The sequence below is a fragment of the Phalangium opilio genome, unplaced genomic scaffold (assembly GCF_054372755.1).
Source record: "Phalangium opilio isolate 3A_F unplaced genomic scaffold, DU_Popi_V2 ptg000500l_1, whole genome shotgun sequence".
NCBI lineage: Eukaryota > Metazoa > Arthropoda > Arachnida > Opiliones > Phalangiidae > Phalangium > Phalangium opilio.
In genome coordinates, this window is record NW_028324238.1 from 874,549 (window position 1) to 897,721 (window position 23,173).

The following is a 23,173-nucleotide window of genomic DNA, read 5'->3' on the forward strand; positions in this document are numbered from 1 at the left end:
GAAAGGCTTTTGGGTCGTATACATTAACGTAAACTGTTTTCCTATGCAAAGTTTCCCTGGTTGCGTGAAAAAGAGCCGAAATAGCTCATTTGGGAGAGCGTTAGACTGAAGATCCGAAGGTCCCTGGTTCGATCCCGGGTTTCGGCAACAAGAAAGGCTTTTGGGTCGTATACATTAAAGTAAACTGTTTTCCGACGCAAAGTTTCCCTGGTTGCGTGAAAAAGAGCCGAAATAGCTCGTTTGGGAGAGCGTTAGACTGAAGATCTAAAGGTCCCTGGTTCGATCACTGGTTTTGGCAATATGAAATCTTTTTGGATCGTGCATCTTAAAGTAAATTATTTCCAAAGGAAAGTTTCCCTGGTTGCATGAAAAAGAGCCGAAATAGCTCAGGTGGGAGATTGTTAGACTGAAGATCTAAAGGTCACTGGTTCGATCCCGGGTTTCGGCAACACGAGTGCTTTTTGGGTCGTGTATCTTCATGTAAATTATTTGCTTCAGTAAATTTCCCTGTTTGCATAAAAGAGAGCCGAAATAGCTCAGTTGGGAGAGCGTTAGACTGAAGATCTAAAGGTCCCTGGTTCGATCCCGGGTTTCGGCAATATGAAATCTTTTTGGATCGTGTATCTTAAAGAAAATTATTTGCTTCAGTAAAATTTCCCTGTTTGCACGAAAGAGAGCCGAAATAGCTCAGTTGGGAGAGCGTTAGACTGAAGATCTAAAGATCCCTGGTTCGATCCCGGGTTTCGGCAAAACGAGTGGTTTTTGGGTCGTGTATCTTTCAGTAAATTATTTGCTTCAGTAAAGTTTCCCTGTTTGCATGAAAGAGAGCCGAAATAGCTCAGTTGGGAGAGCGTTAGACTGAAGATCTAAAGGTCCCTGGTTCGATCCCGGGTTTTGGCAATATGAAATCTTTTTGGATCGTGTATCTTAAAGTAAATTATTTCCAAAGGAAAGTTTCCCTGGTTGCATGAAAAAGAGCCGAAATAGCTCAGGTGGGAGATTGTTAGACTGAAGATCTAAAGGTCACTGGTTCGATCCCGGGTTTCGGCAACACGAGTGCTTTTTGGGTCGTGTATCTTCATGTAAATTATTTGCTTCAGTAAATTTCCCTGTTTGCATAAAAGAGAGCCGAAATAGCTCAGTTGGGAGATTGTTAGACTGAAGATCTAAAGGTCCCTGGTTCGATCCCGGGTTTCGGCAATATGAAATCTTTTTGGATCGTGTATCTTAAAGTAAATTATTTGCTTCAGTAAAGTTTCCCTGTTTGCACGAAAGAGAGCCGAAATAGCTCAGTTGGGAGAGCGTTAGACTGAAGATCTAAAGATCCCTGGTTCGATCCCGGGTTTCGGCAAAACGAGTGGTTTTTGGGTCGTGTATCTTTCAGTAAATTATTTTCTTCAGTAAAGTTTCCCTGTTTGCACGAAAGAGAGCCGAAATAGCTCAGTTGGGAGAGCGTTAGACTGAAGATCTAAAGATCCCTGGTTCGATCCCGGGTTTCGGCAACACGAGTGGTTTTTGGGTCGTGTATCTTTCAGTAAATTATTTGCTTCAGTAAAGTTTCCCTGTTTGCACGAAAGAGAGCCGAAATAGCTCAGTTGGGAGAGCGTTAGACTGAAGATCCGAAGGTCCCTGGTTCGATCCCGGGTTTCGGCAACAAGAAAGGCTTATGGGTCGTATACATTAAAGTAAGCTGTTTTCCTATGCAAAGTTTCCCTGGTTGCGTGAAAAAGAGCCGAAATTGTTCAGTTGGGAGAGCGTTAGATTGAAGATCTAAAGATCCCTGGTTCGATCCCGGGTTTCAGCAATATGAAATCTTTTCGGATAGTGTATCTTAAAGTAAATTATTTGCTTCAGTAAAGTTTCCCTGTTTGCTCGAAAGAGAGACAAAATAGCTCAGTTGGGAGAGCGTTAGACTGAAGATCTAAAGGTCCCGGGGTTCGGCAACAAGAAAGGCTTTTGGGTCGTATACATTAACGTAAACTGTTTTCCTATGCAAAGTTTCCCTGGTTGCGTGAAAAAGAGCCGAAATAGCTCAGTTGGGAGAGCATTAGACTGAAGATCTAAAGGTCCATGGTTCGATCCCGGGTTTTAGGCAATATGAAATCTTTTTGGATCGTGTATCTTAAAGTAAATTATCTCCAAATGAAAGTTTCACTGGTTGCATGAAAAAGAGCCGAAATAGCTCAGTTGGGAGAGCGTTAGACTGAAGATCTAAATGTCCCTGGTTCGATCCCGGGTTTCGGCAATATGAAATCTTTTTGGATCGTGTATCTTAAGGTAAATTATTTGCTTCAGTAAATTTTCCGTGTTTGCACGAAAGAGAGCCGAACTAGCTCAGTTGGGAGAGCGTTAGACTGAAGATCTAAAGGTCCCTGGTTAGATCCCGGGTTTCGGCAACACGAGTGGTTTTTGGGTCGTGTATCTTTCAGTAAATTATTTGCTTCAGTAAAGTTTCCCTGTTTGCACGAAAGAGAGCCGAAATAGCTCAGTTGGGAGAGCGTTAGACTGAAAATCTTAAGGTCCCGGGTTTCGGCAACAAGAAAGGCTTTTGGGTCGTATACATTAACGTAAACTGTTTTCCTATGCAAAGTTTCCCTGGTTGCGTGAAAAAGAGCCGAAATAGCTCATTTGGGAGAGCGTTAGACTGAAGATCCGAAGGTCCCTGGTTCGATCCCGGGTTTCGGCAACAAGAAAGGCTTTTGGGTCGTATACATTAAAGTAAACTGTTTTCCGACGCAAAGTTTCCCTGGTTGCGTGAAAAAGAGCCGAAATAGCTCGTTTGGGAGAGCGTTAGACTGAAGATCTAAAGGTCCCTGGTTCGATCCCTGGTTTTGGCAATATGAAATCTTTTTGGATCGTGTATCTTAAAGTAAATTATTTCCAAAGGAAAGTTTCCCTGGTTGCATGAAAAAGAGCCGAAATAGCTCAGGTGGGAGATTGTTAGACTGAAGATCTAAAGGTCACTGGTTCGATCCCGGGTTTCGGCAACACGAGTGCTTTTTGGGTCGTGTATCTTCATGTAAATTATTTGCTTCAGTAAATTTCCCTGTTTGCATAAAAGAGAGCCGAAATAGCTCAGTTGGGAGAGCGTTAGACTGAAGATCTAAAGGTCCCTGGTTCGATCCCGGGTTTCGGCAATATGAAATCTTTTTGGATCGTGTATCTTAAAGAAAATTATTTGCTTCAGTAAAATTTCCCTGTTTGCACGAAAGAGAGCCGAAATAGCTCAGTTGGGAGAGCGTTAGACTGAAGATCTAAAGATCCCTGGTTCGATCCCGGGTTTCGGCAAAACGAGTGGTTTTTGGGTCGTGTATCTTTCAGTAAATTATTTGCTTCAGTAAAGTTTCCCTGTTTGCATGAAAGAGAGCCGAAATAGCTCAGTTGGGAGAGCGTTAGACTGAAGATCTAAAGGTCCCTGGTTCGATCCCGGGTTTTGGCAATATGAAATCTTTTTGGATCGTGTATCTTAAAGTAAATTATTTCCAAAGGAAAGTTTCCCTGGTTGCATGATAAAGAGCCGAAATAGCTCAGGTGGGAGATTGTTAGACTGAAGATCTAAAGGTCACTGGTTCGATCCCGGGTTTCGGCAACACGAGTGCTTTTTGGGTCGTGTATCTTCATGTAAATTATTTGCTTCAGTAAATTTCCCTGTTTGCATAAAAGAGAGCCGAAATAGCTCAGTTGGGAGATTGTTAGACTGAAGATCTAAAGGTCCCTGGTTCGATCCCGGGTTTCGGCAATATGAAATCTTTTTGGATCGTGTATCTTAAAGTAAATTATTTGCTTCAGTAAAGTTTCCCTGTTTGCACGAAAGAGAGCCGAAATAGCTCAGTTGGGAGAGCGTTAGACTGAAGATCTAAAGATCCCTGGTTCGATCCCGGGTTTCGGCAAAACGAGTGGTTTTTGGGTCGTGTATCTTTCAGTAAATTATTTGCTTCAGTAAAGTTTCCCTGTTTGCATGAAAGAGAGCCGAAATAGCTCAGTTGGCAGAGCGTTAGACTGAAGATCTAAAGGTCCCTGGTTCGATCCCGGGTTTCGGCAACACGAGTGGTTTTTGGGTCGTGTATCTTTCAGTAAATTATTTGCTTCAGTAAAGTTTCCCTGTTTGCACGAAAGAGAGCCGAAATAGCTCAGTTGGGAGAGCGTTAGACTGAAGATCCGAAGGTCCCTGGTTCGATCCCGGGTTTCGGCAACAAGAAAGGCTTATGGGTCGTATACATTAAAGTAAGCTGTTTTCCTATGCAAAGTTTCCCTGGCTGCGTGAAAAAGAGCCGAAATTGGTCAGTTGGGAGAGCGTTAGATTGAAGATCTAAAGATCCCTGGTTCGATCCCGGGTTTCAGCAATATGAAATCTTTTCGGATAGTGTATCTTAAAGTAAATTATTTGCTTCAGTAAAGTTTCCCTGTTTGCTCGAAAGAGAGCCTAAATAGCTCAGTTGGGACTGAAGATCTAAAGGTCCCTGGTTCGATCACGGGTTTCGGCAATATGAAATCTTTTTGGATCGTGCATCTTAAAGTAAATTATTTGCTTCAGTAAAGTTTCCCTGTTTGCATGAAAGAGAGCCGAAATAGGTCAGTTGGGAGAGCGTTGGACTGAAGATATAAAGGTCCCTGGTTCGATCCCGGGTTTCGGCAACAAGAAAGGCTTTTGGATCGTGTATCTTAAAGTAAATTATTTGCTTCTGTAAAGTTTCCCTGTTTAGACGAAAGAGAGCCGCAATAGCTCAGTTGGGAGAGCGTTAGACTGAAGATCAAAAGGTCCCTGGTTCGATCCCGGGTTTCGGCAACACGGGTGGATTTTGGGTCGTGTATCTTTCAGTAAATTATTTGCTTCAGTAAAGTTTCCCTGTTTGCTCGAAAGAGAGCCGAAATAGCTCAGTTCGGAGAGCGTTAGACTGAAGATCTAAAGGTCCCTGGTTCGATCCCGGGTTTCGGCAATATGAAATCTTTTTGGATCGTGTATCTTAAAGTAAATTATTTCCAAAGGAAAGTTTCCCTGGTTGCGTGAAAAAAAGCCGAAATAGCTCAGTTGGGAGAGCGTTAGACTGAAGATCTAAAGGTCCCTGGTTCGATCCCGGGTTTCGGCAACAAGAAAGGCTTTTGGGTCGTATACATTAACGTGAACTGTTTTCCTATGCAAAGTTTCCCTGGTTGCGTGAAAAAGAACCGAAATAGCTCAGTTGGGAGAGCGTTACACTGAAGATCTAAAGGTCCCTGGTTCGATCCCGGGTTTCGGCAACAAGAAAGGCTTTTGGGTCGTATACATTAACGTGAACTGTTTTCCTATGCAAAGTTTTCTGGTTGCGTGAAAAAGAACCGAAATAGCTCAGTTGGGAGAGCGTTACACTGAAGATCTAAAGGTCCCTGGTTCGATCCCGGGTTTCGGCAACAAGAAAGGCTTTTGGATCGTGTATCTTAAAGTAAATTATTTGCTTCAGTAAAGTTTCCCTGTTTGCACGAAAGAGAGCCAAAATAGCTCAGTTGGGATAGCGTTAGACTGAAGATCTAAAGGTCCCTGGTTCGATCCCGGGTTTCGGCAACACGAGTGGTTTTAGGGTCGTGTATCTTTAAGTAAATTACTTGCTTCAGTAAAGTTTCCCTGTTTGCATGAAAGAGAGCCGAAATAGTTCAATTGGGAGAGCGTTAGACTGAAGGTCTAAAGGTCCCGGGTTTCGGCAACAAGAAAGGCTTTTGGGTCGTATACATTAACGTAAACTGTTTTCCTATGGAAAGGTTCCCTGGTTGCGTGAAAAAGAGCCGAAATAGCTCAGTTGGGAGAGCGATAGACTGAAGATCTAAAGGTCCCTTGTTCGATCCCGGTTATTTGCAATGAGAAAGGCTTTTGGGTCGTATACATTAAAGTAAACTGTTTTCCTATGCAAAGTTTCCCTGGTTGCGTGAAAAAGAGCCGAAATAGCTTAGTTGGGGGAGCGTTAGACTGAAGATCTAAAGGTCCCTGGTTCGATCCCGGGTTTCGGCAATATGAAATCTTTTTGGATCGTGTATCTTAAAGTAAATTATTTCCAAAGGAAAGTTTCCCTGGTTGCGTGAAAAAGAGCCGAAATAGCTCAGTTGGGAGAGCGTTAGACTGAAGATCTAAAGGTCCCTGGTTCGATCCCGGGTTTCGGCAACAAGAAAGGCTTTTGGATCGTGTATCTTAAAGTAAATTATTTGCTTCAGTAAAGTTTCCCTGTTTGCACGAAAGAGAGCCGAAATAGCTCAGTTGGGAGAGCGTTAGACTGAAGATCTAAAGGTCCCTGGTTCGATCCCGGGTTTCGGCAACACGAGTGGTTTTAGGGTCGTGTATCTTTAAGTAAATTATTTGCTTCAGTAAAGTTTCCCTGTTTGCATGAAAGAGAGCCGAAATAGTTCAGTTGGGAGAGCGTTAGACTGAAGGTCTAAAGGTCCCGGGTTTCGGCAACAAGAAAGGCTTTTGGGTCGTATACATTAACGTAAACTGTTTTCCTATGGAAAGGTTCCCTGGTTGCGTGAAAACGAGCCGAAAAAGCTCAGTTGGGAGAGCGATAGACTAAAGATCTAAAGGTCCCTTGTTCGATCCCGGTTATTTGCAACAAGAAAGGCTTTTGGGTCGTATACATTAATGTAAACTGTTTTCCTATGCAAAGTTTCCCTGGTTGCGTAAAAAAAAGAGCCGAAATAGCTTAGTTGGGGGAGCGTTAGACTGAAGATCTAAAGGTCCCTGGTTCGATCCCGGGTTTCGGCAATATGAAATCTTTTTGGATCGTGTATCTTAAAGTAAATTATTTCCAAAGGAAAGTTTCCCTGGTTGCGTGAAAAAAAGCCGAAATAGCTCAGTTGGGAGAGCGTTAGACTGAAGATCTAAAGGTCCCTGGTTCGATCCCGGGTTTTTGCAACAAGAAAGGCTTTTGGGTCGTATACATTAAAGTAAACTGTTTTCCTATGCAAAGTTTCCCTGGTTGCGTGAAAAAGAGCCGAAATAGCTCAGTTGCGGGAGCATTAGACTGAAGATCTAAAGGTCCCGGGTTTCGGCAACAAGAAAGGCTTTTGGGTCGTATACATTAACGTGAACTGTTTTCCTATGCAAAGTTTTCTGGTTGCGTGAAAAAGAACCGAAATAGCTCAGTTGGGAGAGCGTTACACTGAAGATCTAAAGGTCCCTGGTTCGATCCCGGGTTTCGGCAACAAGAAAGGCTTTTGGATCGTTTATCTTAAAGTAAATTATTTGCTTCAGTGAAGTTTCCCTGTTTGCACGAAAGAGAGCCAAAATAGCTCAGTTGGGAGAGCGTTAGACTGAAGATCTAAAGGTCCCTGGTTCGATCCCGGGTTTCGGCAACACGAGTGGTTTTAGGGTCGTGTATCTTTAAGTAAATTACTTGCTTCAGTAAAGTTTCCCAGTTTGCATGAAAGAGAGCCGAAATAGTTCAGTTGGGAGAGCGTTAGACTGAAGGTCTAAAGGTCCCGGGTTTCGGCAACAAGAAAGGCTTTTGGGTCGTATACATTAACGTAAACTGTTTTCCTATGGAAAGGTTCCCTGGTTGCGTGAAAAAGAGCCGAAATAGCTCAGTTGGGAGAGCGATAGACTGAAGATCTAAAGGTCCCTTGTTCGATCCCGGTTATTTGCAATGAGAAAGGCTTTTGGGTCGTATACATTAAAGTAAACTGTTTTCCTATGCAAAGTTTCCCTGGTTGCGTGAAAAAGAGCCGAAATAGCTTAGTTGGGGGAGCGTTAGACTGAAGATCTAAAGGTCCCTGGTTCGATCCCGGGTTTCGGCAATATGAAATCTTTTTGGATCGTGTATCTTAAAGTAAATTATTTCCAAAGGAAAGTTTCCCTGGTTGCGTGAAAAAGAGCCGAAATAGCTAAGTTGGGAGAGCGTTAGACTGAAGATCTAAAGGTCCCTGGTTCGATCCCGGGTTTCGGCAACAAGAAAGGCTTTTGGATCGTGTATCTTAAAGTTAATTATTTGCTTCAGTAAAGTTTCCCTGTTTGCACGAAAGAGAGCCGAAATAGCTCAGTTGGGAGAGCGTTAGACTGAAGATCTAAAGGTCCCTGGGTCGATCCCGGGTTTCGGCAACACGAGTGGTTTTAGGGTCGTGTATCTTTAAGTAAATTATTTGCTTCAGTAAAGTTTCCCTGTTTGCATGAAAGAGAGCCGAAATAGTTCAGTTGGGAGAGCGTTAGACTGAAGGTCTAAAGGTCCCGGGTTTCGGCAACAAGAAAGGCTTTTGGGTCGTATACATTAACGTAAACTGTTTTCCTATGGAAAGGTTCCCTGGTTGCGTGGAAAAGAGCCGAAATAGCTCAGTTGGGAGAGCGATAGACTGAAGATCTAAAGGTCCCTTGTTCGATCCCGGTTATTTGCAACGAGAAAGGCTTTTGGGTCGTATACATTAACGTAAACTGTTTTCCTATGCAAAGTTTCCCGGGTTGCGTGAAAAAGAGCCGAAATAGCTCAGTTGGGAGAGCGTTAGACTGAAGATCTAAAGGTCCCTGGTTCGATCCCGGGTTTCGGCAACAAGAAAGGCTTTTGGGTCGTGTATCTTTAAGTAAATTATTTGCTTCAGTAAAGTTTTTCTGTTTGCATAAAAGAGAGCCGAAATAGTTCAGTTGGGAGAGCGTTAGACTGAAGATCTAAAGGTCCCGGGTTTCGGCAACAAGAAAGGCATTTGGGTCGTATACATTAACGTAAACTGTTTTCCTATGCAAAGGTTCCCTGGATGCGTGAAAAAGAGCCGAAATTCGGAAATAGCTCAGTTGGGAGAGCGTTAGACTGAAGATCTAAAGGTCCCTGGTTCGATCCCGGTTTTTTGCAACAAGAAAGGCTTTTGGGTCGTATACATTAAAGTAAACTGTTTTCCTATGCAAAGTTTCCCTGGTTGCGTGAAAAAGAGCCGAAATAGCTCAGTTGGGAGAGCGTTAGACTGAAGATCTAAAGGTCCCTGGTTCGTTCCCGGATTTCGGCAATATGAAATGTTTTGTATAGTGTATCTTAAAGTAAATTATTTCCAAATGAAAGTTTCCTTGGTTGCATGAAAAAGAGCCGAAATAGCTCAGTTGGGAAGGCGTTAAACTGAAGATCTAAAGGTCCAAGGTTCGATCCCGGGTTTCGGCAATATGAAATCTTTTTGGATCGTGTATCTTAAAGTAAAATATTTCCAAAGGAAAGTTTCCCTTGTTGCATGAAAAAGAGCCGAAAAAGCTCAGTTGGGAGAGCTTTAGACTGAAGATCTAAAGGTCCCTGGTTCGATTCCGGGTTTCGGCAACAAGAAAGGCTTTTGGGTCGTATACATTAACGTGAACTGTTTTCCTATGCAAAGTTTCCCGGGTTGCGTGAAAACGAGCCAAAATAGCTCAGTTGGGAGAGCGTTAGACTGAAGATCTAAAGGTCCCGCGTTTTGGCAACAAGAAAGGCTTTTGGGTCGTATACATTAACGTAACCTGTTTTCCTATGCAAAGTTTCCCGGGTTGCGTGAAAACGAGCCGAAATAGCTCAGTTGAGAGAGCGTTAGACTGAAGATCTAAAGGTCCCTGGTTCGATCCCGGTTTTTTGCAACAAGAAAGGCTTTTGGGTCGTATACATTAAAGTAAACTGTTTTCCTATGCAAAGTTTCCCTGGTTGCGTGAAAAAGAGCCGAAATAGCTCAGTTGGGAGAGCGTTACACTGAAGATCTAAAGGTCCCTGGTTCGATCCCGGGTTTCGGCAACAAGAAAGGCTTTTGGATCGTGTATCTTAAAGTAAATTATTTGCTTCAGTAAAGTTTCCCTGTTTGCACGAAAGAGAGCCAAAATAGCTCAGTTGGGAGAGCGTTAGACTGAAGATCTAAAGGTCCCTGGTTCGATCCCGGGTTTCGGCAACACGAGTGGTTTTAGGGTCGTGTATCTTTAAGTAAATTACTTGCTTCAGTAAAGTTTCCCTGTTTGCATGAAAGAGAGCCGAAATAGCTCATTTGGGAGAGCGTTGAACTGAAGATCTAAAGGTCCCTGGTTCAATCCCGGGTTTCGGTAATATGAAATCTTTTTGGATCGTGTATCTTAAAGTAAATTATTTCCAAAGGAAAGTTTCCCTGGTTGCGTGAAAAAGAGCCGAAATTGCTCAGTTGGGAGAGCGTTAGACTTGTGACACTTTTTATTTAATTATGTTTATTTAAGTTGTTAATTCATTATTCTTTAAGTGGATGTCTAGGGTACTAAGCATTAAGTGCCAACATTGAAAACATAATATATATATATCGTTCTTAGTTCAAAAGTAAACACTTGGTCTTGACTCAGATTTTGGTTTCCTTGAGTAGTACATAAAAAGGCTGTATACGGTACCGTATTTAATTAGTTCGATGATGCGCTCTTCGATTTCGTCCTTGGTTCGTACGCGCGACATTCTCGCACGTTTCATAAGCGGTCGGTCATATCGTGAGGTCCGATAGACGAGAGAGTAATTCCCGCCACACCTTCTACCTGCAGGCTCCTTCAGGACTACTAAGACGAGCGTAACTCTTTTCTTTAAAGTCGAACGACTACGTGACGATTGTCACGTAGCCTATGGTGTCGTAAATATTGACAAGGGAGGATGCACTGGGTGTGGAGGCGAAATTTAATTCTTATAGTGTTACTCAAAAGTGTTACAACTCCCCCACACCAAGGATCGAACGACCGCGTTCGACGACGAACGGAAACACCAACGATGGAGACAAGGAAACCAAAGGCGCGCACAAAAAAAATTGAAAAACAACGGGTAATCAATCAAGCAATGACAATCAAAAAAAAAAACCAAAAGATATAAAGCAATTAAATCAAAAAGCAAACATAAGGAACAATGAAATCAATCAAAAACAACTCATATTGAACAATTAAATCAATCGAAAACAACTCATATTGAACAATTAAATCAATCAAAAACAGACCAGATATAGCAATTAAATCAAAAGAAATCATATTAATGGTCACGCGATACGAGAAGGGTATATAACCCTATTTGTAAGCCTATTCCTGGGCCGCAGCCGCGGATGATATGAAAGTTGGTCACTTTCTACAGAATCAGCAATGCTCGGGGCACTAGGAGTAGGGGAAGTCAAATCGCGGCCAAAACTGGGCACAGGGGCCGAAGGCGCGGCGCCTTGGGGGGCACGATGAATAAACGGTTTTAACTGGGTGATATGATAGGTTCCCTTTAAGGTACGTTTATGACCAACATTGGTTAAGCGATAAGTTAGAGGCGACAATTTTTCGCCAATCATAAATGGGCCATCCCACTTGGGAGCAAGTTTTGCATTAAATCTTTCACCAGCTGACGACTGGAAATGAGTCTTGCGCAAGACAGAATCACCAACCTCAAATTCAAAATCACGACGTCGGGGGTTAAAGTAACTAGCCTGCCTGTCCTGTTCTAGTAACATATTGGCCTTCGCCTCATCAATTGCGGATGTTACACGATCCTGTAATGTTGTAGCGTATGCCTGAATATTGTCGGTCGAGGGGTTTTTCTCAGGAGAAACAGCAGGAGTTATATCAAAGGGTGCTCTGAGTTCACGGCCAAAGTTGAGGAACGCAGGGGTATAACCTGTCGTGTCCTGGGGGGCTGTGCGAATGGCCATAGCGAGCTGGGGTAACCCTAAGTCCCATTCACGATGATTGTTTGTGACGTACGTTGAAATCATCGTGCCAATGGTGCGATTCGAGCGTTCAACAGGGTTGCCGCGAGGACTATAAAATGAGGTGAATTTATGGTGAACACCAAGAGTGACGTAGACGGCTTTCATAATTTTGCTGCAAAATTGACTACCGTTGTCACTAATTATTGAGGTGGGTACACCAAACCTGGTGAAGACTTCGTCTACCAATTTAGTGGTAATTGCCTTGGTTGTTGCGCGACGCAAAGGGAAGAGCTCCACCCATTTGGTCATGCAATCGAGAACAACAAGAAGCTGGGTATTGCCACGCTTGCTTGCAGGAAACGGTCCTTTAAGGTCTATGGACACTACTTGCCACGGGTCAGAAGGAGAAGCTGACTTCATAAATCCGGCAGGTGCACGCTGCGGATTTTTATGAGTCTGACACGGGACGCAAGAACGGACATATTGCGCAACGGAACGGGTCATACCTTCCCAAAAATAACGCGACTGGATGCGGCGCAATGTTTTAAAAATCCCTAAATGCCCAGAAATGGGAATGTCGTGGTTTAACTGAAGGACAGTTGCAATTAAGGCCGTAGGAAGCCAGATACGATAGGAATGATCCTTCTCTTGACCTCGTAAGATATCCCTATATAAGATGTTGTCAATAATCGCACATTTCGATGCTACTGACTTTACCAAGTCTGTTAACTGGGGGTCAGGTGGAAGGGTTTGATTTTCAAGATAGTTTCTGATAGCGGTTAGTTTCGTGTCGGCGGTTTGAGCCTGGATGATGATATCCTCATCAAAACTCACACCCAAATCCAAACTTGTCGACGCCAAGGTGGGATTTTCCGTGGTTTCAGAGTTCGAATCGACCAGCGACTCGTGTTCGTCAACCCTCGGAATACGAGATAACGCGTCCGCTACCTCGTTGTTCCTACCTGGAACGTGCTTTATGGATGAAACGTAAGGCTGGATAATCAAACTCCATCGTGCTAGTTTTCCGGTTGGATCACGAGCGGCTTTAAGCCACTGAAGGGCGCTATGGTCAGTAAACACTTCCACCTGACCACCTTCGATATAGGGACGAAATTTTTGTATTGCCCATTTAACAGCTAAACACTCACGTTCCGTGACGGAGTAGTTACGTTCGGCTGGGTTTAGAGAAGAGCTGGCGTATTGAATGACCACCTCTTTTCGGCCTTCCTTCTGGCACAGTACTGCCCCTAGCCCAGTTTTCGATGCATCGCAATATACAATGAAGGGCTTAGAATAATTCGGGGGCACGAGAATAGGGGCAGATGTTAAAGATTGTTTAAGGGTAATAAATGCAGATTGCTGTAGTTGCGTCCAGTTCCATTCGGTGTCTTTATGTAATAACGCATGCAAAGGATCTGCAATTTTCGCAAATCCTTCAATAAAACGACGATAATAAGAAGCCATTCCCAGGAATGTTCTCAATTCCTTGACATTCCTAGGAACGGGATACTCGCTAACGGCTGTAGTCTTCGCGGGATCTACCATAACGCCCTTTTCGGATACTAGGTGACCCAATAAGGAAGCTTCTTTTTGACAAAATTTGGTTTTACTCGCCTTTACGGTGAGGCCAGCGTTACTGAGGGTCGCAAAGACTTTATGTAAGGTAGCCATATGTTCTTTGAAAGTTGACGATATAACTATCAGATCGTCGAGATAAGCACTAACTCCTTCATGACGTAATGGTGCGAAGAGACGATCAATCATACGTTGAAATGTTGAAGGGGCGGTGGTGAGGCCAAACATAAGCACCTTCGGTCTGAATAACCCACGATGAGTTACAAATGCGGCCTTATCCCTACTCCTGATATCCATTGGCACTTGCCAGTAACCTGCCTTCAGGTCAAGCGTTGTAATAAACCTCGGCGTTCGAAGAGAGTCCAATATGTCCTCAATACGAGGTAAAGGATATGAATCTTTTCGCGTGACGTTATTTAGTTTGCGATAATCGATGCACAAGCGGTCTGTACCGTCTTTCTTTTTAACCAAGATACATGGAGAAGCCCATGGCGAATTACAAGGTTCAATTAAGTCTTTAGCTAACATGTCATCGATTATTAGGTCGATTTGTTCACGTTTGTAAGGAGAATATCTGTAAGGGTGACATGATATGGGCATGGCGTCACCCGTATCTATGACATGAGAGGCAGTATTGGTTATACCTGGTGTTTGAGCAAATAAGTGTCGAAATTCATAGACTAAACTATCTAAATGTTCTTTCTCAATAGGGGAGACGTTGGCAAAAGATAAAGCTGTTGCCAATTCCTCCTCGTCTATAGCGATGTCTGAAGTTGTTAAAGCTAGGGTATCTAAAGAGGGAAGGGCACCAAAATTACGCAGAAAAGGGAATTTATTCAGAGGGGCGGCTCGCCAACTAAAACACATTTCACCACAATCCATCTTCATTCCATGGGAATGCAAAATATCCATACCAATAATACATGGAAAAATTAAATTCTTTACAAAAAATATGTTGCTTGATACTTCCAGCCCCGGAAGAGAAAGACTCGCGTGCCCCGTACCAGTTGTGGTAACTCTAGTTTTATTTGCCAATTTTATCCCTAACTTAACTCTGCCAGTTTTATATGAGGCGTTTGAAATAACATTCCTGAATTTGTCATCAACGAGGGTAAACGTTGAACCGGGGTCCACAAGAGCTATACCAGGAGAACCATTTATTTGAATTTTGATTTTTGCTAAACTTGGCTGTAACTGAAAATTAGTAGATTTGTTTGCGTTTCCTGTGGACCCCATGCACGTCAAAGAATTTAATTTTGATGATTGCGGGAGGAACTGGTGTTGTTTCCTCCCGCACGGGGGTTTCCCGGAGTTGGACGAGTGTTTTGTGATGAAATGGTTTGTGTTTGTCTTTGTCTATTATCGTTTTGGAACGAATAGTTTCTCGCTTGTCTCGTACAGTTCGGACTAATATGACCCGTCATTCCGCAGGAGCGACATACTGGGGCTGAATAGGAGTGATTGTAAAATTCTCGGGTGGGGTAGCTACTTCGGCTAACCGGCCGTTGAGAGGTATTGGCTTGAGACGTGTCCGTAGAGGGGGGTAACGAACGCGCGCGGCAAAACCTTTGGTAATGGCCCCTCTCTCCACATCGCAAACATATGACGTCAGTATGTACCGCGGGGTTAGGTGGGGGCGCGGGCTTAGGAGCTCCCTCTTCTTGTCGGCGGGAGGCTTTTGCCTGTTCGTGAAGCACGCACGAGGCAACCATCTCTCGTACTGAAGAGAATCTATTCGCAGCGAACGCTACCCGAAGATCGTAACTTAAATTTTTCTTTATTAATCTAACTTGAGTACGTTCGTCCAAGGGCTCAACTAATTTCCTCATGAGGGTCTGCATCGCCTCTACGTAATTAGTAACCGATTCGCCAGATTTCTGAATCCTATGGTCAATCTTTTCCAAAATGAAATCATCGTTTGTATGGGCTAAAAACTCATCTTTTAATTCGTCTGAAAAATGCTCAAAACTCTCAAAAGCCCCTTGGTTCGTGAACCACTCAAAGGCAGCTCCTGTTAGCATACAGGGTACCCAATGGCGAAGAAAAATATCGTCAGGGCAGCCGCGAGATAATAAAATTTGTCTGGCCTTTTGAAGAAATTCCTTGGCGTTCCCCTCGGCGTAACTACCTGAAAAAGAGGGGAGGGCAACAGGGGGTGCCCAAGCTTGGGGAAGCGCCTCCGCGGCGGGCATAGCCCCCTGAAGATTACGTAGGCCAGGCCCGGCATTTCGAAATTCATCATTATCATCCTCTCTAGGTCGGCGATTTTGATTTTGAATTTGGGTTGTGAGATTAGCGATTTGTTCTTGTAATTGCCGAATAATTTCTGTCTGATCAATAGGGTCAGCCATATTTCTCACGTTTTGTTGCTGTTCGCGAACGAGGTTTCTATGGCGGGCCCTAGCTTCCCTCGCACTTATAGAAATGGCGGAATGGAGGTGTACACATTCCTCGCAAGCAAAAAATCTTCCCAAGGACGGGCGACAAGACTGGGAATGAACTAGGGAATAACTAGCCATGCGCGCATAATCCACAAATCGTTGTGTCGCGTAAGGGCTATTGAAATGCTATAAGACCAGCTTTACTCCGTAGTAAGGTCGTAAAAGAAATGAAGTGGAAGTGACCAACTAGCAAAGGGTAACGAGATATAGAGCGTCTAAAACGCTTACAATTAAACGTAAAAATAAAAGGACATTGAACAAATGAATAGAGCGTCTAACACGCTTAACATTATCCGGGGTTCGTTAATTATGTTGTAATTATGTTGTATAGAATCCCGGACGGACCCCCAAAATGTGACACTTTTTATTTAATTATGTTTATTTAAGTTGTTAATTCATTATTCTTTAAGTGGATGTCTAGGGTACTAAGCATTAAGTGCCAACATTGAAAACATAATATATATATATCGTTCTTAGTTCAAAAGTAAACACTTGGTCTTGACTCAGATTTTGGTTTCCTTGAGTAGTACATAAAAAGGCTGTATACGGTACCGTATTTAATTAGTTCGATGATGCGCTCTTCGATTTCGTCCTTGGTTCGTACGCGCGACATTCTCGCACGTTTCATAAGCGGTCGGTCATATCGTGAGGTCCGATAGACGAGAGAGTAATTCCCGCCACACCTTCTACCTGCAGGCTCCTTCAGGACTACTAAGACGAGCGTAACTCTTTTCTTTAAAGTCGAACGACTACGTGACGATTGTCACGTAGCCTATGGTGTCGTAAATATTGACAAGGGAGGATGCACTGGGTGTGGAGGCGAAATTTAATTCTTATAGTGTTACTCAAAAGTGTTACAACTGAAGATCTAAAGGTCCCTGGTTCGTTCCCGGATTTCGGCAATATGAAATGTTTTGTATAGTGTATCTTAAAGTAAATTATTTCCAAATGAAAGTTTCCTTGGTTGCATGAAAAAGAGCCGAAATAGCTCAGTTGGGAAGGCGTTAAACTGAAGATCTAAAGGTCCAAGGTTCGATCCCGGGTTTCGGCAATATGAAATCTTTTTGGATCGTGTATCTTAAAGTAAAATATTTCCAAAGGAAAGTTTCCCTTGTTGCATGAAAAAGAGCCGAAAAAGCTCAGTTGGGAGAGCTTTAGACTGAAGATCTAAAGGTCCCTGGTTCGATTCCGGGTTTCGGCAACAAGAAAGGCTTTTGGGTCGTATACATTAACGTGAACTGTTTTCCTATGCAAAGTTTCCCGGGTTGCGTGAAAACGAGCCAAAATAGCTCAGTTGGGAGAGCGTTAGACTGAAGATCTAAAGGTCCCGCGTTTTGGCAACAAGAAAGGCTTTTGGGTCGTATACATTAACGTAACCTGTTTTCCTATGTAAAGTTTCCCGGGTTGCGTGAAAACGAGCCGAAATAGCTCAGTTGAGAGAGCGTTAGACTGAAGATCTAAAGGTCCCTGGTTCGATCCCGGGTTTCGGCAACAAGAAAGGCTTTTGGGTCGTGTATCTTTAAGTAAATTATTTGCTTCAGTAAAGTTTTTCTGTTTGCATAAAAGAGAGCCGAAATAGTTCAGTTGGGAGAGCGTTAGACTGAAGATCTAAAGGTCCCGATTTCGGCAACAAGAAAGGCTTTTGGGTCGTATACATTAACGTAAACTGTTTTCCTATGCAAAGGTTCCCTGGATGCGTGAAAAAGAGCCGAAATAGCTCAGTTGGGAGAGCGTTAGACTGAAGATCTAAAGGTCCCTGGTTCGATCCTGGTTTTTTGCAACAAGAAAGGCTTTTGGGTCGTATACATTAAAGTAAACTGTTTTCCTATGCAAAGTTTCCCTGGTTGCGTGAAAAAGAGCCGAAATAGCTCAGTTGGGAGAGCGTTACACTGAAGATCTAAAGGTCCCTGGTTCGATCCCGGGTTTCGGCAACAAGAAAGGCTTTTGGATCGTGTATCTTAAAGTAAATTATTTGCTTCAGTAAAGTTTCCCTGTTTGCACGAAAGAGAGCCAAAATAGCTCAGTTGGGAGAGCGTTAGACTGAAGATCTAAAGGTCCCTGGTTCGATCCCGGGTTTCGGCAACACGAGTGGTTTTAGGGTCGTGTATCTTTAAGTAAATTACTTGCTTCAGTAAAGTTTCCCTGTTTGCATGAAAGAGAGCCGAAATAGTTCAGTTGGGAGAGCGTTAGACTGAAGGTCTAAAGGTCCCGGGTTTCGGCAACAAGAAAGGCTTTTGGGTCGTATACATTAACGTAAACTGTTTTCCTATGGAAAGGTTCCCTGGTTGCGTGAAAAAGAGCCGAAATAGCTCAGTTGGGAGAGCGATAGACTGAAGATCTAAAGGTCCCTTGTTCGATCCCGGTTATTTGCAATGAGAAAGGCTTTTGGGTCGTATACATTAAAGTAAACTGTTTTCCTATGCAAAGTTTCCCTGGTTGCGTGAAAAAGAGCCGAAATAGCTTAGTTGGGGGAGCGTTAGACTGAAGATCTAAAGGTCCCTGGTTCGATCCCGGGTTTCGGCAACAAGAAAGGCTTTTGGGTCGTGTATCTTTAAGTAAATTATTTGCTTCAGTAAAGTTTTTCTGTTTGCATAAAAGAGAGCCGAAATAGTTCAGTTGGGAGAGCGTTAGACTGAAGATCTAAAGGTCCCGGGTTTCGGCAACAAGAAAGGCATTTGGGTCGTATACATTAACGTAAACTGTTTTCCTATGCAAAGGTTCCCTGGATGCGTGAAAAAGAGCCGAAATACGGAAATAGCTCAGTTGGGAGAGCGTTAGACTGAAGATCTATAGGTCCCTGGTTCGATCCCGGTTTTTTGCAACAAGAAAGGCTTTTGGGTCGTATACATTAAAGTAAACTGTTTTCCTATGCAAAGTTTCCCTGGTTGCGTGAAAAAGAGCCGAAATAGCTTAGTTGGGGGAGCGTTAGACTGAAGATCTAAAGGTCCCTGGTTCGATCCCGGGTTTCGGCAATATGAAATCTTTTTGGATCGTGTATCTTAAAGTAAATTATTTCCAAAGGAAAGTTTCCCTGGTTGCGTGAAAAAGAGCCGATATAGCTAAGTTGGAAGAGCGTTAGACTGAAGATCTAAAGGTCCCTGGTTCGATCCCGGGTTTCGGCAACAAGAAAGGCTTTTGGATCGTGTATCTTAAAGTTAATTATTTGCTTCAGTAAAGTTTCCCTGTTTGCACGAAAGAGAGCCGAAATAGCTCAGTTGGGAGAGCGTTAGACTGAAGATCTAAAGGTCCCTGGGTCGATCCCGGGTTTCGGCAACACGAGTGGTTTTAGGGTCGTGTATCTTTAAGTAAATTATTTGCTTCAGTAAAGTTTCCCTGTTTGCATGAAAGAGAGCCGAAATAGTTCAGTTGGGAGAGCGTTAGACTGAAGGTCTAAAGGTCCCGGGTTTCGGCAACAAGAAAGTTTTTTGGTCGTATACATTAACGTAAACTGTTTTCCTATGGAAAGGTTCCCTGGTTGCGTGAAAAAGAGCCGAAATAGCTCAGTTGGGAGAGCGATAGACTGAAGATCTAAAGGTCCCTTGTTCGATCCCGGTTATTTGCAACGAGAAAGGCTTTTGGGTCGTATACATTAACGTAAACTGTTTTCCTATGCAAAGTTTCCCGGGTTGCGTGAAAAAGAGCCGAAATAGCTCAGTTGGGAGAGCGTTAGACTGAAGATCTAAAGGTCCCTGGTTCGATCCCGGGTTTCGGCAACAAGAAAGGCTTTTGGGTCGTGTATCTTTAAGTAAATTATTTGCTTCAGTAAAGTTTTTCTGTTTGCATAAAAGAGAGCCGAAATAGTTCAGTTGGGAGAGCGTTAGACTGAAGATCTAAAGGTCCCGGGTTTCGGCAACAAGAAAGGCATTTGGGTCGTATACATTAACGTAAACTGTTTTCCTATGCAAAGGTTCCCTGGATGCGTGAAAAAGAGCCGAAATACGGAAATAGCTCAGTTGGGAGAGCGTTAGACTGAAGATCTATAGGTCCCTGGTTCGATCCCGGTTTTTTGCAACAAGAAAGGCTTTTGGGTCGTATACATTAAAGTAAACTGTTTTCCTATGCAAAGTTTCCCTGGTTGCGTGAAAAAGAGCCGAAATAGCTCAGTTGGGAGAGCGTTAGACTGAAGATCTAAAGGTCCCTGGTTCAATCCCGGGTTTCGGTAATATGAAATCTTTTTGGATCGTGTATCTTAAAGTAAATTATTTCCAAAGGAAAGTTTCCCTGGTTGCGTGAAAAAGAGCCGAAATTGCTCAGTTGGGAGAGCGTTAGACTGAAGATCTAAAGGTCCCTGGTTCGTTCCCGGATTTCGGCAATATGAAATGTTTTGTATAGTGTATCTTAAAGTAAATTATTTCCAAATGAAAGTTTCCTTGGTTGCATGAAAAAGAGCCGAAATAGCTCAGTTGGGAAGGCGTTAAACTGAAGATCTAAAGGTCCAAGGTTCGATCCCGGGTTTCGGCAATATGAAATCTTTTTGGATCGTGTATCTTAAAGTAAAATATTTCCAAAGGAAAGTTTCCCTTGTTGCATGAAAAAGAGCCGAAAAAGCTCAGTTGGGAGAGCTTTAGACTGAAGATCTAAAGGTCCCTGGTTCGATTCCGGGTTTCGGCAACAAGAAAGGCTTTTGGGTCGTATACATTAACGTGAACTGTTTTCCTATGCAAAGTTTCCCGGGTTGCGTGAAAACGAGCCAAAATAGCTCAGTTGGGAGAGCGTTAGACTGAAGATCTAAAGGTCCCGCGTTTTGGCAACAAGAAAGGCTTTTGGGTCGTATACATTAACGTAACCTGTTTTCCTATGCAAAGTTTCCCGGGTTGCGTGAAAACGAGCCGAAATAGCTCAGTTGAGAGAGCGTTAGACTGAAGATCTAAAGGTCCCTGGTTCGATCCCGGGTTTCGGCAACAAGAAAGGCTTTTGGGTCGTGTATCTTTAAGTAAATTATTTGCTTCAGTAAAGTTTTTCTGTTTGCATAAAAGAGAGCCGAAATAGTTCAGTTGGGAGAGCGTTAGACTGAAGATCTAAAGGTCCCGATTTCGGCAACAAGAAAGGCTTTTGGGTCGTATACATTAACGTAAACTGTTTTCCTATGCAAAGGTTCCCTGGATGCGTGAAAAAGAGCCGAAATAGCTCAGTTGGGAGAGCGTTAGACTGAAGATCTAAAGGTCCCTGGTTCGATCCTGGTTTTTTGCAACAAGAAAGGCTTTTGGGTCGTATACATTAAAGTAAACTGTTTTCCTATGCAAAGTTTCCCTGGTTGCGTGAAAAAGAGCCGAAATAGCTCAGTTGGGAGAGCGTTAGACTGAAGATCTAAAGGTCCCTGGTTCAATCCCGGGGTTCGGTAATATGATATCTTTTTGGATCGTGTATCTTAAAGTAAATTATTTCCAAATGAAAGTTTCCTTGGTTGCATGAAAAAGAGCCGAAATAGCTCAGTTGGGAAGGCGTTAAACTGAAGATTTAAAGGTCCAAGGTTCGATCCCGGGTTTCGGCAATATGAAATGTTTTTGGATCGTGTATCTTAAAGTAAAATATTTCCAAAGGAAAGTTTCCCTTGTTGCATGAAAAAGAGCCGAAAAAGCTCTGTTGGGAGAGCGTTAGACTGAAGATCTAAAGGTCCCTGGTTCAATCCCGGGTTTCGGTAATATGAAATCTTTTTGGATCGTGTATCTTAAAGTAAATTATTTCCAAAGGAAAGTTTCCCTGGTTGCGTGAAAAAGAGCCGAAATTGCTCAGTTGGGAGAGCGTTAGACTGAAGATCTAAAGGTCCCTGGTTCGATCCCGGATTTCGGCAATATGAAATGTTTTTGTATAGTGTATCTTAAAGTAAATTATTTCCAAATGAAAGTTTCCTTGGTTGCATGAAAAAGAGCCGAAATAGCTCAGTTGGGAAGGCGTTAAACTGAAGATCTAAAGGTCCAAGGTTCGTTCTCGGGTTTCGGCAATATGAAATCTTTTTGGATCGTGTATCTTAAAGTAAAATATTTCCAAAGGAAAGTTTCCCTTGTTGCATGAAAAAGAGCCGAAAAAGCTCAGTTGGGAGAGCTTTAGACTGAAGATCTAAAGGTCCCTGGTTCGATTCCGGGTTTCGGCAACAAGAAAGGCTTTTGGGTCGTATACATTAACTTGAACTGTTTTCCTATGCAAAGTTTCCCGGGTTGCGTGAAAACGAGCCAAAATAGCTCAGTTGGGAGAGCGTTAGACTGAAGATCTAAAGGTCCCGCGTTTTGGCAACAAGAAAGGCTTTTGGGTCGTATATATTAACGTAACCTGTTTTCCTATGCAAAGTTTCCCGGGTTGCGTGAAAACGAGCCGAAATTGCTCAGTTGGGAGAGCGTTAGACTGAAGATCTAAAGGTCCCTGGTTCGATCCCGGGTTTCGGCAACAAGAAAGGCTTTTGGGTCGTGTATCTTTAAGTAAATTAATTGCTTCAGTAAAGTTTCCCTGTTTGCATGAAAGAGAGCCGAAATAGCTCTGTTGGGAGAGCGTTAAACTGAAGATCTAAAGGTCGCTGGTTCGATCCCGGGTTTCGGCAATATGGAATGTTTTTGGATCGTGTATCTTAAAGTAAATTATTTCCAAAGGAAAGTTTCCCTGGTTGCATAAAACGAGCCGAAATAGCTCAGTTGGGAGAGCGTTGGACTGAAGATCTAAAGATGCCTGGTTCGATTCCGGGTTTCGGCAACAAGAAAGGCGTTTGGGTCGTATACATTAAGGTAAACTGTTTTCCTATGCAAAGTTTCCCTGGTTGCGTGAAAAGAGCCGAAATAGCTCAGTTGGAAGAGCGTTAGACTGAAGATCTAGAGGTCCGTGGTTCGATCCCGGGTTTCGGCAACACGAGTGCTTTTTGGGTCGTGTATCTTTAAGTAAACTATTTGCTTCAGTAACGTTTCCCTGTTTGCATGAAAGAGAGCCGAAATAGCTCAGTTGGGAGAGCGTTAGACTGAAGATCTAAAGGTCCCTGGTTCGATCCCGGGTTTCGGCAACAAGAAAGGCTTTTGAGTCGTATACATTAAAGTAAACTGTTTTCCTATGCAAAGTTTCCCTGGTTGCCTGAAAAAGAGCTGAAATAGCTCAGTTGGGAGAGCGTTAGACTGAAGATCTAAAGGTCCCTGGTTCGATTCCGGGTTTCGGCAACATGAAATCTTTTTGGATCGTGTATTTTAAAGTAAATTATTTCCAAAGGAAAGTTTCCCTGGTTGCATGAAAAAGAGCCGAAATAGCTCAGTTGGGAGAGCGTTAGACTGAAGATCTAAAGGTCCCTGGTTCGATCCTGGCTTTCGGCAACAAGAAAGGCTTTTGGTTCGTATACATTAAAGCAAACTGTTTTCCCAATCCAAGTTTCCCTGGTTGCAGGAAAAAGAGCCAAAATAGCTCAGTTGGGAGAGCGTTAGACTGAAAATCTAAAGGTCCCTGCTTCGATTCCGGGTTTCGGCAACAAGAAAGGCTGTTGGGTCGTATACATTAAAGTAAACTGTTTTCCTATGCAAATTTTCCCTGGTTGCAGGAAAAAGATCCGAAATAGCTCAGTTGGGAGACCGTTAGACTGAAGATCTAAAGGTCCCTGGTTCGATCCCGGGTTTCGGCAA

The 23,173-nt window shown here is 43.2% G+C and overlaps 25 non-coding genes across 25 annotated transcripts; all 25 read left to right on the top strand.

The window, feature by feature from the left end:
• The first annotated feature begins 525 nt into the window (after window positions 1-525).
• Window positions 526-598, top strand: TRNAF-GAA (transfer RNA phenylalanine (anticodon GAA)). The gene has a single exon. It is a non-coding gene; the product is annotated as a tRNA-Phe (tRNA).
• Window positions 599-676: 78 nt separating this feature from the next.
• On the top strand, window positions 677-749 carry TRNAF-GAA (transfer RNA phenylalanine (anticodon GAA)). The gene has a single exon. It is a non-coding gene; the product is annotated as a tRNA-Phe (tRNA).
• Window positions 750-827: 78 nt separating this feature from the next.
• Window positions 828-900, top strand: TRNAF-GAA (transfer RNA phenylalanine (anticodon GAA)). Its single transcript has one exon. It is a non-coding gene; the product is annotated as a tRNA-Phe (tRNA).
• A 378-nt stretch (window positions 901-1,278) lies between these two features.
• On the top strand, window positions 1,279-1,351 carry TRNAF-GAA (transfer RNA phenylalanine (anticodon GAA)). Its single transcript has one exon. It is a non-coding gene; the product is annotated as a tRNA-Phe (tRNA).
• A 78-nt stretch (window positions 1,352-1,429) lies between these two features.
• Window positions 1,430-1,502, top strand: TRNAF-GAA (transfer RNA phenylalanine (anticodon GAA)). The gene has a single exon. It is a non-coding gene; the product is annotated as a tRNA-Phe (tRNA).
• A 670-nt stretch (window positions 1,503-2,172) lies between these two features.
• TRNAF-GAA (transfer RNA phenylalanine (anticodon GAA)) lies at window positions 2,173-2,245 on the top strand. The gene has a single exon. It is a non-coding gene; the product is annotated as a tRNA-Phe (tRNA).
• Window positions 2,246-3,064: 819 nt separating this feature from the next.
• TRNAF-GAA (transfer RNA phenylalanine (anticodon GAA)) lies at window positions 3,065-3,137 on the top strand. The gene has a single exon. It is a non-coding gene; the product is annotated as a tRNA-Phe (tRNA).
• A 78-nt stretch (window positions 3,138-3,215) lies between these two features.
• Window positions 3,216-3,288, top strand: TRNAF-GAA (transfer RNA phenylalanine (anticodon GAA)). Its single transcript has one exon. It is a non-coding gene; the product is annotated as a tRNA-Phe (tRNA).
• Window positions 3,289-3,366: 78 nt separating this feature from the next.
• On the top strand, window positions 3,367-3,439 carry TRNAF-GAA (transfer RNA phenylalanine (anticodon GAA)). Its single transcript has one exon. It is a non-coding gene; the product is annotated as a tRNA-Phe (tRNA).
• A 378-nt stretch (window positions 3,440-3,817) lies between these two features.
• Window positions 3,818-3,890, top strand: TRNAF-GAA (transfer RNA phenylalanine (anticodon GAA)). The gene has a single exon. It is a non-coding gene; the product is annotated as a tRNA-Phe (tRNA).
• Window positions 3,891-3,968: 78 nt separating this feature from the next.
• TRNAF-GAA (transfer RNA phenylalanine (anticodon GAA)) lies at window positions 3,969-4,041 on the top strand. The gene has a single exon. It is a non-coding gene; the product is annotated as a tRNA-Phe (tRNA).
• Window positions 4,042-5,014: 973 nt separating this feature from the next.
• On the top strand, window positions 5,015-5,087 carry TRNAF-GAA (transfer RNA phenylalanine (anticodon GAA)). The gene has a single exon. It is a non-coding gene; the product is annotated as a tRNA-Phe (tRNA).
• Window positions 5,088-6,057: 970 nt separating this feature from the next.
• On the top strand, window positions 6,058-6,130 carry TRNAF-GAA (transfer RNA phenylalanine (anticodon GAA)). The gene has a single exon. It is a non-coding gene; the product is annotated as a tRNA-Phe (tRNA).
• Window positions 6,131-6,208: 78 nt separating this feature from the next.
• On the top strand, window positions 6,209-6,281 carry TRNAF-GAA (transfer RNA phenylalanine (anticodon GAA)). The gene has a single exon. It is a non-coding gene; the product is annotated as a tRNA-Phe (tRNA).
• Window positions 6,282-7,241: 960 nt separating this feature from the next.
• On the top strand, window positions 7,242-7,314 carry TRNAF-GAA (transfer RNA phenylalanine (anticodon GAA)). Its single transcript has one exon. It is a non-coding gene; the product is annotated as a tRNA-Phe (tRNA).
• Window positions 7,315-8,424: 1,110 nt separating this feature from the next.
• Window positions 8,425-8,497, top strand: TRNAF-GAA (transfer RNA phenylalanine (anticodon GAA)). The gene has a single exon. It is a non-coding gene; the product is annotated as a tRNA-Phe (tRNA).
• Window positions 8,498-9,764: 1,267 nt separating this feature from the next.
• TRNAF-GAA (transfer RNA phenylalanine (anticodon GAA)) lies at window positions 9,765-9,837 on the top strand. Its single transcript has one exon. It is a non-coding gene; the product is annotated as a tRNA-Phe (tRNA).
• Window positions 9,838-17,005: 7,168 nt separating this feature from the next.
• Window positions 17,006-17,078, top strand: TRNAF-GAA (transfer RNA phenylalanine (anticodon GAA)). Its single transcript has one exon. It is a non-coding gene; the product is annotated as a tRNA-Phe (tRNA).
• A 518-nt stretch (window positions 17,079-17,596) lies between these two features.
• TRNAF-GAA (transfer RNA phenylalanine (anticodon GAA)) lies at window positions 17,597-17,669 on the top strand. The gene has a single exon. It is a non-coding gene; the product is annotated as a tRNA-Phe (tRNA).
• A 1,558-nt stretch (window positions 17,670-19,227) lies between these two features.
• TRNAF-GAA (transfer RNA phenylalanine (anticodon GAA)) lies at window positions 19,228-19,300 on the top strand. Its single transcript has one exon. It is a non-coding gene; the product is annotated as a tRNA-Phe (tRNA).
• Window positions 19,301-19,676: 376 nt separating this feature from the next.
• TRNAF-GAA (transfer RNA phenylalanine (anticodon GAA)) lies at window positions 19,677-19,749 on the top strand. The gene has a single exon. It is a non-coding gene; the product is annotated as a tRNA-Phe (tRNA).
• A 666-nt stretch (window positions 19,750-20,415) lies between these two features.
• Window positions 20,416-20,488, top strand: TRNAF-GAA (transfer RNA phenylalanine (anticodon GAA)). Its single transcript has one exon. It is a non-coding gene; the product is annotated as a tRNA-Phe (tRNA).
• Window positions 20,489-21,895: 1,407 nt separating this feature from the next.
• TRNAF-GAA (transfer RNA phenylalanine (anticodon GAA)) lies at window positions 21,896-21,968 on the top strand. The gene has a single exon. It is a non-coding gene; the product is annotated as a tRNA-Phe (tRNA).
• A 528-nt stretch (window positions 21,969-22,496) lies between these two features.
• On the top strand, window positions 22,497-22,569 carry TRNAF-GAA (transfer RNA phenylalanine (anticodon GAA)). The gene has a single exon. It is a non-coding gene; the product is annotated as a tRNA-Phe (tRNA).
• Window positions 22,570-22,647: 78 nt separating this feature from the next.
• TRNAF-GAA (transfer RNA phenylalanine (anticodon GAA)) lies at window positions 22,648-22,720 on the top strand. Its single transcript has one exon. It is a non-coding gene; the product is annotated as a tRNA-Phe (tRNA).
• Window positions 22,721-23,173: the final 453 nt, after the last annotated feature.